Genomic DNA, 15,282 nt, shown 5'->3' on the forward strand with positions numbered 1-15,282 from the left:
CCCTTTGTATAAGATGTATATATTAAAACTGTCCCACTGAGGAACCTATTGTCAGCAACCTTTACCAAACAGTTAAAAACATCGGTGTAAGATGGGACTATTCAAATTTATCAGTTTTTAATTTTTTGTTGGCCCTACTCACCTGCTCACCACTTCTCCTTCCGGAATTTTTTTTTCAGTATAATCCAACTTAAAGTGAGATTATGCTTAACCAACCCACCGACGTTTTGTGGGAAAACGAAGAATATCACCACTATGAACATACATTTAGTTCTTTGTGCAGAGGGGAGAGGATTTTTCTGGGATGTGTGCTCTGAAAGGCCATCCTTTTTTTTTGAGGGGAGGGTTGGGAGCATTCTCAAGCACTTGTGATAGGGGGGCCACAGGGCCCCTTGTGAAAATTATTCTGCTACCTGTTTTCAAAAGAGGAGAAAAAATAATACAAGTACACGTGTATCTACTCCATCTCACATTCTTGGATGATCCTGTCGACCCTTCAGTAACAATGTTAACAAGTCATTGTAAATGTCTTGCCGGTACTCATCCATAACCTCAATGACATCTTTGGATTTGGCATAGAGCATTAAAGATAAAAGTTGGGAAGTCAAGTCAGTCAGCATTATCAGGAAAAATCCCTTTTCTCTTCCTTTTGGGTTTACATACAAAGGCAAGTCATAGAAATACTAAAAAGTTCAGTAGGTACCAAATTATGACTGTAACCCTACTTTTGAAAAAAATGCATGGTGCATAATGTGGTGGCTCGTTAAATGTTATAGCAGTAATCAACTTTAAAAGGTAAATGCAACTAGTATTCAGAACTGTTGAACAAATGAGAATTCAGCTTGAAACAACACACTACACAAACGAGTATGATTTCCTAAACATCTCAAGAAGTTCCACTTTTTGCATGAAAACTCATATAATGCTTCATTTCTCAAGTTAATAAGGCTAAAATGAAAAGTCAAAAACAATTTTGTGATCCTGAAACACATTTTAATGGAATACTACATATATATGTGATACAGTGTCAGATTGTACAAATGCAAAAGGTCATTTAGGCAAAACATTTAGGCATCCATGATATTCTGCATCTGGACATTGATTTTTTGTTTCTTTTTGTCCAGTACCAACATCATTCTGTCCCAACAGTCCTGACTTCGGTCTCACTTTATCCGAACCCATCATGCCACTCTTTGAGCTGTACGCCGGAAGACCATTTTCTCTCTTGCTGGTTTCCTGTCAAGTATTATTTCCCTTTAAAAATCCAGTGGGAGTCCATTCTAAAAACCTTTCTTAACCTTTAGTAAAGCTTGCTTTTGACGAAATTAAGTTCTCCAGCTTCAATTACAAGAGTCTGAAGTCTTGGTTTCCTAGGGTTCTTTCTCTGCAGTGCGTCTCTCTTCCTTCTCTGTTAGCTTCCTCTGACCTTTCTTTTAATGTTGCTCCCAAATTGTTCCACCACAAGATCTAGAGCCTCAGTGTTTGTGTACAAGTGAAATAGTGAATGTCCAAAAGGTACACTGTCATGTCTTAATATTATTAAACTCACAACTGGACAGAATTTAAGCCTCATGTACATTGTCCTCTACAAGAAGTTAAATGTTCTTGACAGATGTCAGGGGTTGAAATGGTTTGTTGGCCCAAGGCCAGTAGAAAGGTCTGTTTATGGCTGATCCAATAATTATTGAACTGGTAGTCCGGTGGGCCAGTACAAAATACTGAAGAACTGGGGAAAAAAGGTCTTTGTACATATTACCCGAATTAGTAGCGTGGTGGATCCACTTATAGTTTTGCTTGCTGTGTGTACCTAGCTGCGTGACATGAGAATAATCCAGATCGTAGTTTTGCTATTTTATAAACAGCGTTTGAAACCACATGTTCCAGACCTGACTGGAACCAGTGAAACAGAAGTTTAAGCCTTATCCACTCGTTTTGTAAACGCCCCTAGTCTTGACTACAAAATGTTATCTGGTATATTAACATGTACATGTAGGCCCCCTAACAAGGATTTATATAACGGGGTTTGCCCTTACCCAATGTACATTTTATTAATAAATGCTGTATGCTCAGTGCTTGTCCGAGAACTTGCAAAAAAGTCACAAGCTTACTCGGATGGGACTCGAACCCATGATCTACTGCTTACTAGTGCAGACGTCTTAACCATTCAACCACCGAGATTGCCAGGGTCAGCTGGCTGGTCTAACAAGGATTGTTCAGTGTAGCTGCGTGTGCGGTTCTGGTAGGACTACCAAACTTTCAGCAGGGCCAGTGGAAATTTCGAAGTACTGGTCCTGCTGGCTATCAGGAAAAGGTTAATTTCAACCCCTGGATGTTACTACTGTTGTCCTAGTATCTTCAGCTTTTCGTTAGCAATGTTTACATGTATGGTGCATGTCAACAACCTGCCTGTCCAGAATGTACGTGACTTCCCCAGGAAAATAGATCTACAAACAATTTACTGTTGAAATTATTAATTGAACATCGACAACCCTGATTTCTTAAGTTAAAAGAAAACAATAAGCTGCATGCAAAGTGACAGTTTTCACTTACATGTAGTTTTGGCAGATTGATTTTTAATGCATTATTTCAAACTGTTTTCTGAGCTGCTATGCACAATGATTACCTCATGCTGTATACTCTTATTAACCAATTCTAAAACCACTGTGAAGATTTTGCAGTGCTTCCATACAGCTATTGGCATAAGTACAGCCCTAGTATTTGTTCTATCTCCGACTACAAATTCTTCCAAAGTAGAGGTACATGTACATGTATTTTTATCTTGGTAATAATGCTGATATGGCTAGATTCCTTCATTGAAAGGCCACGAGCTTGCAGTGCCTGATCTTGTTCTTACAACCAGCAGAATGCCACATCAATTGATAGCTACTTTGAATACAAATTGTTTTTACTAAACAAGACAGATTTGATTTGTATACTTCATACGTCATGAGAGTTTTCAAATGTATTTTTTATATCATTTTACCACTGTTTGGAAATTGACGTGGGAATCCAAAGCTCCAATGTTATTTACCAAAGGCAGGGTACAGGATGAGGGTGTTATGTTAAAACAAAAATGACTAAAAATGAATGTGGAATTTCATTTACATATGTTAATTTGATTAATCATACAAGCAGCATTCCATCTAGAGAGTTGAACCAGCTGTTAAATCAAACATACATGTAGTATCCCATTTGGGATAAATGGGCTCATTTATTTTACAGTTGTAGATCCCACGATTGAACCATTGAAATGCAAATCTTTGGCACTTATCCTAATCATGAATTGTTTACAACTTGAGCTGGGCTATACACATATTCCTTGCTTGTCTTGGAAATGGAATGTACATGTATGATCACTCTACCTGTGGTCATTCATGTTTTTTTGGTCAATCCGTCATCCTGTACCCTGCCATTTCATAAAAAATTCAAAATGTGGAGCTAATACAATTCTTTCTTTTTTTCCTTCAACATAAATGCCAAGGATCAACAGAATTTCTGCAAGCCTCTGGCTGACATAAGCTACATGTGCAAGCTCCCCCAATGTCTCAACCTGGTACGGCAAAGGAAATCTCATCTTCAAGACTACTTGGACTCATCTTAGGAAAAGGGCATATCCATGGCATTTCAAAGACGGAAAACTTAAGAAAAGTACTGATACAGTCTTCTCAGTGAAGGTGGAGTACCACGTTTAATTAATTTCTCTTAATTCAGAGTAAAACGAGGTGAAGTGGAATTTTTTCTAAGCATATTTAAAGCATTTATGACATTATTTAGAGTTTCCGGCCTATTTCAATGAATACTTTTATAAGAACTGCCATGGATTTGTCCTGTTAAAATTTCAGTTGAAACCAGGCATATGTCTCTTAGAAAAAAAAACAAGCCTCATTTAAGTTAGTCTGTAGGCTTTGACATAGGTTTGAAAAGAGGATTGTATTTTTTAGGGCTGACATTCGTAAGACTGAACATGTAGACTTCAGTGATCAGTACACATGCAAAGCCTCGACCAGTTTTGTCCATTACTAGCACTACAGTCCACAAATGCATACTGTTTGTTGTGGGCAAAAGATGGCAACCTTGCATCCGAAAATGTGATGGCCTGCAAAAACGGTGCATCTGATTGTCATGAACTTGGCTTCACATGTGCAAAATATACATGTATGAGAAAAATCAAGAAGGCTTTGATCTTCATCCAACAACAAAAAATGCTGCTTACTATTTGTCAAGAAAATACAGTGCCATCGGTCCATTTAAAAATGTCTTACAAAAGGCACAGTTTGGTTTGTTTTATACGTACAGTAGGTTTCATGACGAAGCAGTCCATAGAACAGTTGTTTTTTATATTCCTAACTGAATAAGAATTTTGAGTTACTTTCAGAGTACTTGCTTACAAGAACAAGTCATTTAATCTCATCAAAGCATCTCTTGACTGCAGATACATGTACTTGTAAATATATGCCTGGTTTCATTGCATTGATTTGGATTGAAATAAGTGTTAAGATGCTATTCTTTACAAATATGTAGATCTATTTATTAAGATTTGTTGTATCTGTTAGACTGCTATTCATCAATGTAAACAAATACAATGTACATGCAGTTCACACTAGCACATCATATGATTATTTAGAAATTATATGTAGAGTATTTTGTCGTCTTGTTAATTAATAGAGGTGGAGCCGTTGCATTTATTGCCATTCCTAAACAAGGAATTGAACAAAGCCTTGCTGAATGTATGGTACTCTACCAAACATGTTTCACGCTAGACAAAAACAAACATCTGGCTTGTTGGATAAAAGAAATGGAATTGCTCCAGTAATGAAGAAAATACATGTGCTTGTTTCACAGCTTTTAATGCCAGATGTACACTTTGTACGTGAAATCAATTAACTTTGGTCTATTTCTTTGTATGATGTGCTAGTGTTGATCTACTCACTGTATAAATAAAAGAATACATTGCCGTTATTGAGTGATTTCTTTTCTTAATAAGTACATAAGTACATCTGCTGTCTATTTTGACATGTAACTTAAATTCAAGTTTAGACAAAAAGAAATTTGCCCAGTTGTCAATGTACATATGGCACTGCATATTTTTTAATTCCAAGTAACTTAAAAAAAGAGATACTACTTAGAACAGATGGCAGATGGACTTTCATGCAAGTGTTTTTCATGAAGGGGGTGAAGGGAAACAAGGGATGCTTTTTGGCAGAGACAACGCCCTCTGGTGTTAGTGGGGAAATGCTGTATACAAATAGAGGGCGCTCTATTAATTGAATTTTACAAATGAGTACGGAATAAAGAAGCCAAAGAGAAAGTGCATCTGGTACCTTTAAGTTTTTATTGGTCTTTCTATTTCAAGCTTCAACTTTAACCTGACCTTTCAACCTTGACCTGACCTTTGAACTTTGACCCGACCTTTCAACCTTGACCTGACCTTTGAACCTTGACCTGACCTTTCAACCTTGACCTGACCTTTGAACTTTGACCTTTGAACTGGCCAAAAAAAAAGCCCAGCCACATGCAGGCCCTCCTGGTGCGCACACGCATGTTCCCTGCCCACAGACTCCAACAAGTGGCAGTCACCCAACTATCCACATCAACTTGTGATCAACCACTGATAAAAGTACACAAACCCCCCCAAAAACCTGCAAGTATCTGAGCAATCATGGAAAACCCAAGTAGACACCTACATAATAAGGATTCTATGAACTCTGACAATCAGTTCATTTTTCTACCAAGCAGATGCTGCTTTGGGTTATGTATACGCCGCACGTTTCCATGGAAACCCACCATCTACTTGGAGAATGACAGTAAAAAGAGACACTGCATCTTCCCTTGATTGTTCCATGAGCAATTCAGATGTTCAGTTCCATCTTGTCTTTTGATCCAATTAAACAAAAGATACAAATGGTTTTGTTTCTGGCGAGTTTCCTTGGACGTTTCAAAGTGTCAAAAGATGTTACATCAATTGAATTTGCCCTCATTCGGAATGACAATGCTGTCTTATACATCCGCCGCACATAAGTTCTTCATCAATATGTTAATGTAACAAACGCAGAAATTTCCAAAAAACGCTTCGCAGTTTACAAGTATTGTCTGTTTCCGAGAAACTTTTTTGCAAGTAGCATAGAGGAAACGGGGAAGAGTGCAAGTTTGACTTTTGGTGACAAAAACATTGCCAAATTCAATCTGCAAAGATTTCAATTCCCACTGAATACCTAGAAAGGCATTCTAATTTAGAAGTTTACACAGTTTTTTCGAGACTGCCATTTTTCAATGCACATGTATGACATTTTGAAACATTTAAACAATGCTGAGTTTTTGAAGCTCAAATTTACATGCACGTGTTAGAGGCTATGTTATAACCAATATTTAAACAATGTCTTTTTAGGAACTCTTATATCGAGGCGTTCCGAATGGCTTTCAAAACAGTGGGGCAATGCCATCATAACTCTCAGTTTAATTCGTTCAATGAATGCACGGTACCATTTATGAATACTCTCACATTTATGAACTTGGTAATGGAACTTGACTGTATTGTGAATGTGACATTTTCCACGCATTTTCCAACACACTGTCAAAAAATTATAAGCCAAACCTTTCTTTGCAATCAAAACATATTAGCTCATCTTTTTTTTAACGGTAATCCCTCTTTCAGTTGCTTTTGGGACACCTAAATGTTTGAATAAATACTGCTTTAATAAACTTTTTTTTTACAAGAACATTTTTCACATGCTTTGTCCTCGTATCCTATTCCGAAAAACCACAGCACTGCTCCATGACTCAGTGGATGATACAGTAACAATCTGCCAGTCAGTATCCGTAGAAACTGCAGCATCCAATGACACGGGGTTAGCCTGTCCCGTACTCCATGCTAAATTCAATTGAAGTTTTCATTAATTCATGCACTGTACAATGTATGGTTGCACATCCTCATTAATACTCCCTAAACCCACAGAATCTCATGGCATAAATGGAATAGGCTTGTCTGCATAAGGCAGGCAATGTACATGCTCACATGCTGACCTAGGCAGGCCCTGGGAAAAACAGGTGGCAATGGACAGTAACCCATATCATAAATACGTACAGGTACTGGTTTGTACATGTACATGTAGGAACTCCGACACTGCTAAATGTGTAATTTATACAAGTACAGATTCTTTGGCCACTTTTTACAAAATCTGTGCCAACACTGAATTAAAGTTTACTGTGATCCTTGATAAATTTGCCAGCAGATATACTACATTCTATCCAATATCTGATGCCAAGTTAAGTAGACATGATTTAAACTTTGCTACCAAAACATCGTGTTTATGAAGTGAATCAAATATCTGGAAAGTGTATTTTTTCAGTAAGCCCCAAAAATGGAAGTTCGGAAGAACACAAAATTGTGCAACAAATGCCACAATGCAGAAATGGACTCCAGGAAACAGTGCCTTATTTCACGCTTGATAAGGTTTGACAATTTGGAAAAAATGCAGATCTGAAAAAAAAAATGACAGGAAACTAGAGAACAGCGTGTAGCATCAACAGGGCACTTTCACTGACCGATGTGACCTAATTAATGTGTGTCCATCAATGTTGCAGGCAAAAACCACAATGCAATGCACAGTATCTACACAGTATGCAAGTATGCAACGCTTTGATGGTAATGTGTGCGAATAACTCAGGGCCCGCACCCTGTTCTGGATTGGTACGATTGATTGAGATTAGGCAGACGTCACTCTTGTTTTACACGAAAAAAAAAAAAAAGCTTCACGGTCTAGTCTATAACTTTTGACAACGCTGGGTGAATCATGCGGTCATGTGGTACTTTGGCATCTTTTGAGTAGGTTTCAGACTCTATACAGTATAAAAGAACATACTACTAGATAGGACCAGGTACATGTATGTGCACAAATACCCGTTGGCAAACACAATAACTTTGTTCAACTGTCTCATTCCCTTGTTCAAATCTGTGATTTTCCCAGGACCTGCCTCAAACAAATAACCATGACCTTTGAACATTAGAAATTTGTTTCCTTGTTATTCTGTGGTATGAAGCTGCAGAACATAATGAAGACCCTGACCCATAGTTACAGACATGCGCGTCATCTGTAAACTTGTTCCTTTCAGGGGACCAATAAACTTGCCAACAAACGACTGCAAGAAACTGTCCTTTGACTTTGCGATCTGTACATGTATTTTCAATTAAAATTCGAACCTGGCAAAATATACTAACACTTACTGAACTTCCTTCTGCCTCCTCTTAAAGAGGAAGACATACGGGTAACAGTATAAACTGCAGCTGAAGTAAGACGTGAGTGAAAACCCACAGACATATACTATGTACGCAATTCTCCTATGAGTTCAAGCTCTGATTCCTTTTGAAGGAGCTCTTTGTCAAGAAGGCGTCCGTAACCTGTCAGTTCATCGCGATTAATGTTGAAAAAACTTTGGAACTTCCCTCTCTTAACTTGTGTCAATAAGACTCTTCAAATATCATTGGTGAAAGCTTAAAACTGGTGCACTCTAGATTCATCTGAGGCTTCAATAACATCTGTATCACAGATTAGATATCAGTCACCAATCAATTTACTTTTGAACAGCCAAAAATTCAGAAGTAGGAAACCAAGATCACTGCCTTTTGAACCTATTTTTAGTGATATGGAGATCGTTTTGGAACAAATTTATACTTTCTAACTGGGAAATCACATAATGAGTGGTATGTAATCAAATTATAGGCATATCTGGCTGATGCTTATGGTTCTTTTTTAATTACTTAGGATAGTAAAAATACTGTTTTTCCAAAATGGAAAAGGTGGATTTATAGTAGATTCACTGCTAATGAAGTTACAAGGGTTACATGGGCGAAAACTCTCGTCTCCTGAATTAGGAATGTTAAATAACTCTACCTCAGACTTGACCATCTTGACTCTAAACTGAAAAGTGACCAGACAAGATAAACTTGACTTGGACTTGGCCACGAGCTTCTACCAAAACGTGAGGTTTGAAAATGGAACACAGGTGCTTTCCATTCTAGATTTAAGCTAAAAGATGGAAATTGATCCTGGATCTGTCCAGAAAAAGGGATCACCAATACGTTCAGCTCAAAAGATAACCACATTTTGTTTGATATTTCTTAATCTTCCTTCTTGCCAAAACAAAATTTATGCAGATGGGGTCGAGGATGTTTAGAGAAAAATGTTTTTGGTAAGTAAATAACAGGGCACCAAGACCGCCAAAAATATGACGACACATCTGCAAATTTTCCTGTCAATATACAATCGATAAAACAGCACAATTAAATTTAATGAGGTGGTGTAGCCTTTGAATTGCACACAAATCATTCCATGACACACAGCCAGAAATACTGTTGCGAAAGGGCATCCTCACCATTAAAACTGGCCTTCGGATGTTCTTAGTTATTTGTTTTCCATGACTTTATTCAAACAAAGACATGTAACAACTTCTGTTAGACGGCACTATTTCAAATGGAACTATTTCACCACCAAAATAGGTGATCCCTGTCATGAACAGACCTTCCTATGTTTTTTAAGACAAAAATGCATGGAACGTGATGGACTTCAGTCTAAAGCAGTACTGACTGTTGACAGTCTTTGAGGTTCTTTTCCAAATATGGCAAACAGTATTGGGATGATCGGAAGATTTAATAAATCTTACTTGAGAAAGTTTGTTTCTAAGTGAATGTTAGGACTGGACAAAAGCATTTCCTTTTTGATCGGTCTTGATTGAGGCACTGATAACACAACTGCAGAAAGAATCCCCGTACAAGAGACACTAGAAATCAAGCCATGCATGGCAAGACCTTGCTGGGGTTAAAAGGCTTCAACAATAAGCCCCATACCTGTCTGGTGGACATTTAGGCAAATGTGAGTTAAGCCTTCTGCCTTTTTTGTGAATGATGGACTAGGTACGATGCTGGAGGTTGTAGTCATTACAGAAAGACCAGAAATTAGACAGCGATTCTCAAGCAACTGCCTTTTGGGCTTCGGCGCTAAGCCCTTGCTTCATCAACTTCCATCTGGCCAAGGTTTGTTGAACTGCTTCAGGTATACTGTGATGCCTTACATTAGACACATCATATGACTTGTTCATTTTAACATTGAGAGTGCATCTTTGAAATGGATGGTTAACCATTTTTTTACAGTCTCTCGTGCTTTCTGATTTGCCAAGGGATTATCTACGGCCAAATTATGAGGTTCTCGAACCAAAGAATATTCCAACACTTCTTTGTGCTTGAAAATGAGAAAAGAAATGTTATCGCAGCCTTGATCAAGATTCTTCCAAACAAAACACCAATAGGCATTTTCTGTGGTTGCTTTTTTTATGTTTGTGACGTAGCTGAGGGTGGGGGTGGGTCCAGTTGCAGGCATAACACACACAATTTGCTAATTCCCGACATCTGGCCATTAGCTTCTTGATACCAGGACCTACTGATTGGTCCTACATGTGCCTCTTGGAACCAGTGTGAAGGAGGGTTGCTTGCTACAGCCACTGAAAAGGCTCCTCCACGACTGAACACCAAAACCACTGACAATTTGGGTCAATGCTCAGCAGTTAAGAGCATTTGCCAGTGCATCTCAAGAATTCTACCAGAATTCTGATCTATCTTGTCAAAGTTAACTGCTGTTTTTCTGTGATTCATAATGGCTGGATATCTCACAGACTGCACACAGCCATTCTGAAGGCAACTGGTTGTCAGGCTCATGCAAAAGTTTGGTCTCTTCTCCTGACCACTGCCGCTGTACGAGCATTGCAGAAGTTAAACAAGCACAGCATAATATTCACAGGATTGATGTACATGTACGGGTTTACTGAGCAGTCACGAATAAACTGCACTGACAACATATAGCTGCTGCTGATTCTGCCAAATATCAGAGTGAGCAACACACTGTAACTATGTGCAGCTGTTTTTAGAAAGGAATAAATGGTCAGCTAGTCAGTTTTTAACCAGTCAGTTTAACAGCCAGGTTTGCCTGCTTTAGCTTATATTATTCATTGGTAGCAAGTTCGCAATGGCTGATCAAATTATCAGTGACTTTTACTTGAGTTCCGCATGCCCCACCCATCAGCTACGCCACTGTGTACTGCCTTAGACTGAAGACCATCTGCACATTACCACCTTGTTCATACAGACTACAGTCCTACTCCTAGCCATGAGATACAAAGTTGGGTTTAGAGACATTAGGATGTACAACCATGTTTGTTCACACCAGTGCACGAATCAATTCTACAAACTTCAATTGAACTTACCATGGACCTTGTAGCCGGGACTGGCTCCCCGTGTCGATGCCACAGTTTCTGTATAGGATACTGACAGACAGATTGGCTACCCAATCTCCCAGGCCATTCACTCCTCCGATTGAGGGTCACACATATTAATTTTGCTCCCACCTTGTCCATCAGTATATTACTTTTCCCCTCTGGGCTTTTGACTAATGATGAAGGATGTCTTTAAAAATGTGACTGAATTTTCTTTGTACAGGAAACCTCGGCCCCCCTGCTCTCAGGAAAAGAGCCTTCGACAGGGTTGAGGTTTTTCATAAACCATATTACGTCAATGTGGCAGGCAAACTGTCAAGGAAAAAGTGCCAGACAGTGAACTGTGCTAGGCGTACCTGACAGCAGCTGGTAGAGTTCAACTAACTCGTGGGGCAGAACTCTGCTTCGTTCCTTGAACAGGTTGCATGTGTGTGTGTGTCTCCCATGTGATTGGAGTGAATGGCCCGGATGCATCATCCACCGAGCAATCTAACAGTGTGGTTTTCTCTCTTGGCAAACCAGGGACTTCTTCAAAGCAGATTGAAGAGTTTGGCTTCTTTTTTTACTCTTTTTCTTTCCATTTTTGATATTTTTCTTCTTACATGGATTAAATTTAACAAGTTTTGATGACACTACCCCAACAAAATTGACGTCTTTGAGTAGGAACAAATCTGTGAATTGCTTTTTTTCCACAAAAAATGCTCCCTTTCACATGATGTTTCAGTGGCTTTGAAACATGAAATGTCAGTTTTGAAGATTTCATAAATACCAAAAAATATGTGCTAAGTAAAATGTTTGGCACAAAGCACTACATTTAGTAGTTTCAAACTGACATGTTACACGCTTCCAAGAAAATTTCATTTTTCAGCGGGCTTTTAAGCAGAAATTTGAGCTTCGTCAACAATTTTGGCACGAAGGACTACTGCCTTCTTAACTATGGACTTAACAAGTTTGCTAAAAAGAACCAATATTCCAGTAGCTTTTGGATTTAACTTTTCATATAAAGCCTGCACTCTTCCTGATTCAATGACATGCTGCGACGTGCTACTTCAGTTTTTTTTTTAATTTTTTTATGCTAGTGCACTCCAAAGTGTTTTAGACTCCACGCTGCTTGCAAAGTGACACTGGAACATGTGCATATAACAGCAGAGAGACTGCTGAGTTAAATGGACTTTTCGCCGTGAACGAGGGCGTAATCAACCAACCTAACATCCTTTGACACTGTTGAATATCCAAGGAAGCCTACAAAAAGTCAACCATTTTGTAAACTCTCATTTTCTCAGATCAAGGACAGAGATGTTGGAGAACTCTTGAAAAGTCAAGTGAGCAATGACGGGGTCGATGCACGGGTGTTCTCTTTGAACTGCCATCCCTAGAGCAGTGGTCATGCACATCTGCTTGGTAGACAAACTGACCAATTGCCAAAGTTCAGAGGATCCTTACCATGTTGCTGTCTACTGAGGTATCCACAATCACCCAGACTCACAAGATTTAGGGAGGTTGTATACATCACCAACAGCCGATTCACAAGCCAATGCAGATAGCGGGCAACCACCAACCTGTCAGCGTCTGCGGGCAGGGAACACACGTGCACGCACCAGGAGGGCCTGCATGTGGCTGGGCTTTGGTTTTTATTTCGGTTTGCCTGGTGGTAAAACATAAGAAATGTGTAAATTAGAGTCAACGTTCGACACATCAATTAAAACAGGGTATAATCAGCACTTACATGGCAGGAAACACTTGAAATGCTTTTTCTTAAAAAAAAACACACACACATTGATTTTCATGTTACCTTTTTGCATTAACATGATCACATTGCATGCATGCACAAGCAACACATGTATTTCTTTAAAAGAGAATGTATGAACTGGAGGCTACTGATGCTGGAAAACTCAGCGACTGTTTTCAGATGAATTGAAGAGGTTTTATGTAGAAATGAGTTTAGTGATAGCTTTGCAGAAGCTAAAGTTGGCACACGCACAAACTACAGCGGCTTTTGTCCGCCAACTTTCAGAGTTTTCACAGCATGAATCTGGGCAGTTTCAATTGGTGCTGATTACACTCTGGGTAGTACGTGTAAGATGGGTTTTTAAAATTCCTGCTTACTTTAGACACAACTGAGAATTAGAGTGCACCTTTTTGAGGGGGGGTTGGAAAAGTTGAACAACTGCAGATCATCAGAGTTTGCTTTGATACAGCTCATCTAAACTAAAAAAGGACTTATTTTGAGAAGTATGCATAATGAGCATTTTTACATGTTAAAAGAGGTCTCTTGTTTTCTAACATCCTAAGAATTACCTTGATACCATTAACTTTACAGGATACTGTAACTTCACTATTTCAGGAAATCTTCCATTTTAGACAAGTTAGACAACACAACTGCTCCAGCCTTTTTGCTGACTACAGTGATCTGGCACACTCTACATGTACCAGTACAGGTGTGTGAACTGACAAAACAGAATCCTTCTCAAAGGACAACACTGTCAATGTGTGGTTGTAGAGGACCGTACCCATCTTACACGTACATGTAGCTGTTGAAGGTTTTACCACTTTGGCATTTTTAGGATTACTTAGAAATTAAACTTCCTTTAGGGGAACCTGCCCTCAGGTACAGTGTACGCGCAAAAATCTGCTCAGGTAACACAGTGCTTTGCCGAGATAAGAAAATGAAAGTAAAATATTTCGCAAGCACAAATGGTACAAATTGGAACAATTTCTCATACTACCAGTTTCAATAATGAGAGTCCTTCATGTTCCTTCTGGGGTTATGGAACTTGTGTTAAAAATGTTGGATGTCCTTTTTTAGTGACTGTAGCAAGGGCAGGTTGTGAAATCTTATGTAGAAAAAATACTAAGGACTAAAAATACCATGGTCCATAAGGTTACAGTGGAGCATGGTTTCTCTTCCTGATAAAGGTTTAGCCTTGCCCAGTGGTTTAACTTCTGCCGGTTAGTTTTGTGCATTTTTTCTCTGCACCATGTCAGTGACAAAATAAAGTCAGATCAAGGAAACTCAAAAATGTGGACTTAAAAAAGGTTTGATCAGTGGAGGAATTTGTCCTTTTCCACTGTTATGAAATCCCAAAAGATTATATAGTATATCTCTTGGTTCCAAGTTAAATTCAAGAATTGGATCGAGCAAAGTCAATTTGAACACTTTATGCCGAACGGTTCAGCTGTGATGGAGGAGTTTCAAAAGTGATATTCATTTGTTGTTGATATCCTCCAAGTTACACCACTGTTCCATCCCCAACTCTTTCTTTTAAGGCCAATGTCACTCTCAGTGTCCTTCCAGTTCTCTTTTTTTTTGCAAGTGGCTTCAACAGTAAACCGGCAAATCTGTTCATAAACGAGTGTACAGCAAACGGACTGGCCATGGGTGAATTGTCAACAGCAGAAGACGACGGAGTGCGATCCCTCCTCACAGTTTTCCGAAGCATCTTATCTAAACTGCAGCATATCCACAGAGGACTGCCGAACTGACGGGTACACCAAGGCAACTTAGGGACCACGGCACCCTCAGCTAGATCTCCGATCGTATGACTCTCTCTCCTCTGCACTGCCATAGACGTTCCTCTGATGAGAGCTCTAACCACACACTCCTCAATGACACCTACTGGCATACTAGCTGTGGAATAATGTCCTCCTTGTAGAAACAGAAATTGTTCTTGGTGCAGATGACACCACTTGGCAAGCACAAAATTGCAACAGCGACGATCAGCCTTGCAGTCTTGAGGGTCTCGTCTCCTTCATCCAAGTACTGTTGACATAATGAAAATAGGTCTTTTTAGCTTGTGGAGTTATGGACAGGATGTTCCGCCTATCAAGGGCAAATGAAAACAGTTGTGTGTCTTATTACACTGAAAAAAATTATGATTGTTAGGTTGGTAAAATCTTTTTAACTAAAGTTTTCTTTAGCAAAAAATCTTAGGGCAGGATGATAAATCAATTTCAGTTTACACTCGTCATTAACGGTTGACAAAAACTGAAAATTTTAGATTTAATATTGCACATGTACATGTA

At 38.9% G+C, this 15,282-nt stretch overlaps 1 protein-coding gene and 1 long non-coding RNA gene across 6 annotated transcripts in view; one reads left to right on the plus strand and one right to left on the minus strand.

Moving 5' to 3' along the window:
• LOC147800074 (uncharacterized) overlaps nt 1-5,311 on the plus strand; it is a 31,645-nt gene extending 26,334 nt beyond the window's left edge. For both annotated transcript variants that reach the window (XR_015424572.1, XR_015424571.1), the window contains one exon: nt 3,482-5,311. This is a non-coding gene — a long non-coding RNA (uncharacterized LOC147800074). The remainder of the gene's footprint in view (nt 1-3,481) is intronic.
• The window catches only part of LOC110975859 (uncharacterized), a 38,519-nt gene continuing 25,776 nt past the window's right edge, over nt 2,540-15,282 (minus strand). For 3 of the 4 annotated variants that reach the window (XR_015424568.1, XR_015424570.1, XM_087133789.1), the window contains one exon: nt 5,314-15,019. The gene's annotated coding sequence lies outside the window, so the exon portion shown is untranslated. Of the gene's footprint in view, nt 15,020-15,282 lie in introns of all 4 variants that reach the window. The other variant, XR_015424569.1, reaches the window with a different exon arrangement.

The sequence above is a fragment of the Acanthaster planci genome, linkage group LG02 (genome assembly GCF_054643075.1).
Source record: "Acanthaster planci isolate LZ-2023a linkage group LG02, COTS_SCS, whole genome shotgun sequence".
Classification (NCBI taxonomy): Eukaryota; Metazoa; Echinodermata; class Asteroidea; order Valvatida; family Acanthasteridae; genus Acanthaster; species Acanthaster planci.